At 39.7% G+C, this 3037-nt stretch overlaps 1 pseudogene; it reads left to right on the forward strand.

Annotated features, from left to right (window-relative positions):
- Window positions 1-755: 755 nt before the first annotated feature.
- LOC105565705 lies at window positions 756-1790 on the forward strand (annotated as a pseudogene).
- Window positions 1791-3037: the final 1247 nt, after the last annotated feature.

Consider the following 3037-nt stretch of genomic DNA (forward strand, 5'->3'; position numbering starts at 1 on the left):
GGACTCTTCGACTCAGTTTTTCATGAGAAATATCACTATATAAATGGTGGGCGCGAATTAGAATACACCCTGTATACAGGGTGAGGCATTTAAAACTGTTTTTCAGAATATTTGGAAAAATACAAATCGGATTAAAAGAAAGTTGCAATAAAAGTTGTTCACCTCGAAGAGGGACATCAATTAACATAAAGCTCGACCCCCCTGCACCACCTCCGGGGGCGGGAGGGGGGTGACTTTGAAATCTTAAATAGAAACCCCTATTTTTTATTGCAGATTTGGATTCTCCGTGAAAAAATATGTAACTTTTGTATGAGACATTTTTTTCGTTTCATGATAGATGGCGCTGTAATCGGCAAAAATGAAAATGAGTTGAAAATTGTTGAAAAATGGTAATATCTAAAAAAAATACACATCAGATTAGGAACATCAAAGTGAATTTTTTGATATTTTTGAAAATGCTATCATGTGACACCGTCTACCCTCCTGCAATGCATTCTTAGACTACTTTTAGCTTTACCGAGGAACAACGACGTGGACGTAGTAGTAATTTGTTCCCTTCGGGGTGCTTGATTACTGTGAGTCCCCTTGCCTCTCACAAGTGTTTCATTGAAGCAAATGTTCGAAAAGCAAAGTGGTCAGACTGTTCATTTTACTTCTATGATTCGGACTGTAAACGTCTCTTCTCAATTGTTCCACGATGTTAACGATTGTAGAGAGAGTAGATATCATTTCCTCGTACTTTGAGGCTCATAGAAATGTTGAAGAAGCTTGTCAAAGGTATGCTAATCTGTTCCCTGATAGGAATGTTCCTTCTGCAACGACTTTTCGCAGTATTGTCCAACTGTTTACTGAAACTGGAAGTGTTAAACCTAGAGAAAGAGTCCGACCGCGGCAACAAACAAAAATAACACAGTGAATGTTTTAGCTGCAGTTGCTGCAAATCCTCACATTAGTTCTAGGCAAATTACGCGAGGTTCAGGAATTTCTTAAAGAAGTGTTCTACGCATACTGCTTGAACACAAATTTCATCCATTTCATTTATCGCTGCATCAAGAACTGCATGGTGACGATTTTCAAAATCGCTTGAATTTTTGCAACTGGATACAGGAACAACTGGCAGTCAATGATAATTTCGTTTCACAGATACTTTTCTCTGATGAATCAAATTTTACGAATCGTGGTCAAGTGAATCGACATAATATGCATTATTGGTCAGTGGAGAATCTCCATTGGTTAAGGCAAGTTGAACATCAACGCCCGTGGAGTGTCAACATTTGGTGCGGTATTTTAGGTACTCAGGTAATTGGCCCATACTTCATAGAAGGTAATCTGAATGGTCAAATATACAGCGACTTTTTAGATAATGTTTTACCCATACTAATGGAAGATGTTCCACTTCAAACAAGAATGGATATGTGGTTTCAACACGATGGATGCCCAGCGCATTATTCACGAATATCTCAAGAAGTTTTGAATCGAAACTATCCGGGTCGATGGATTGGACGAGGAGGTCCTCAAAATTGGCCCGCACGTTCACCCGATTTGACTTCTGCCGATTTTTTCCTGTGGGGAAGGCTGAAAGAGAGAGTTTACATGGACGTACAAACAACCCCAGAAAATATGCAGCAGCGAATTATCAATGAATGTGCAAACATTAGCGCAGAGACACTTATAAATGTCGGATTGTCTTTCAGACACAGAGTTGCAATGTGCATTAGAAACAACGGACGTCATTTCGAACATTTGCTTCAATGAAACACTTGTGAGAGGCAAGGGGACTCAGAGTAATCAAGCACCCCGAGATAGTGAGAGGCAAGGAGACTCACAGTAATCAAGCACCCCGAGATAGTGAGAGGCAAGGGGACTCACAGTAATCAAGCACCCCGAAGGGAACAAATTACTACTAAGTCCACGTCGTTGTTTCTGGGTAAAGCTAAAAGTAGTCTAAGAATGCATTGCAGGAGGGTAGACGGTATCACATGATAGCATTTTCAAAAATATCAAAAAATTCACTTTGATGTTCCTAATCTGATGTGTATTTTTTTGAGATATTACCATTTTTCAACAATTTTCAACTCATTTTCATTTTTGCCGATTACAGCGCCATCTATCATGAAACAAAAAAAATGTCTCATACAAAAGTTACATATTTTTTCACGGAGAATCCAAATCTGCAATAAAAAATAGGGGTTTCTATTTAAGATTTCAAAGTCACCCCCTCTCCCGCCCCCAGGGGTGGTGCAGGGGGGTCGAGCTAAAACTGTTTTTCAGAATATTTGGAAAAATACAAATCGGATTAAAAAAAAGTTGCAATAAAAGTTGTTCGCCTCGAAGAGGGTCATCCATTAACATAAAGCTCGATCCCCCTGCACCACCCCCGGGGGCGGGAGGGGGCGACTTTGAAATCTTAAATAGAAACCTCTAGGGGAACTGCGGCAACGTTGGGACTAGTGGTAATTATTTAGATTAACACACCCACCTCCAATAACCTTGGGCTTGACATATATTATAGAGGGCACCCTCCTGAGTAACCCTCAGAAGGATTTAGCCGGCGCTCGTTGTTTATTAAAAAGTTATTAAAAAAACAATGTCAACCAATTATATGTAATTTTTAGACACAAATATTAAAAATTTTGAAAAATGTTTTAAACAAAAGTTGTAGATCTCTTTGAAATATACATTTTATGTTCTATTCATTTTTACTGTGCGAGTAATAGTTTTCGAAAAAAATGATGAACTCTAAATCTTATATCTCTCCTCCCATCTCCACCCAGTCAGAAATGACTTGAAAACCGACGTCGAAACGATATCGAAACGATACATTTTTGGTTCCACTTTCGACTTGGCTCGAAAATGGAACCAAAAATGCATCGATTCGATATCGTTTCGACGTCGGTTTTCAAGTCATTTCTGACTGGGCATCTGTCGTATAAGTCGTATAAGTCGTATAAAGTTGATTAAACACGTAAGTCGCAAGTGTTTTTGGCACGGCGCGCTGCGCGCGCCCCACCCCCTATCCCACCACCACCTCCGCCCA

Source organism: Vollenhovia emeryi, unplaced genomic scaffold (assembly GCF_000949405.1).
Source record: "Vollenhovia emeryi isolate VEMERY1.0 unplaced genomic scaffold, V.emery_V1.0 DF943444.1, whole genome shotgun sequence".
NCBI lineage: Eukaryota > Metazoa > Arthropoda > Insecta > Hymenoptera > Formicidae > Vollenhovia > Vollenhovia emeryi.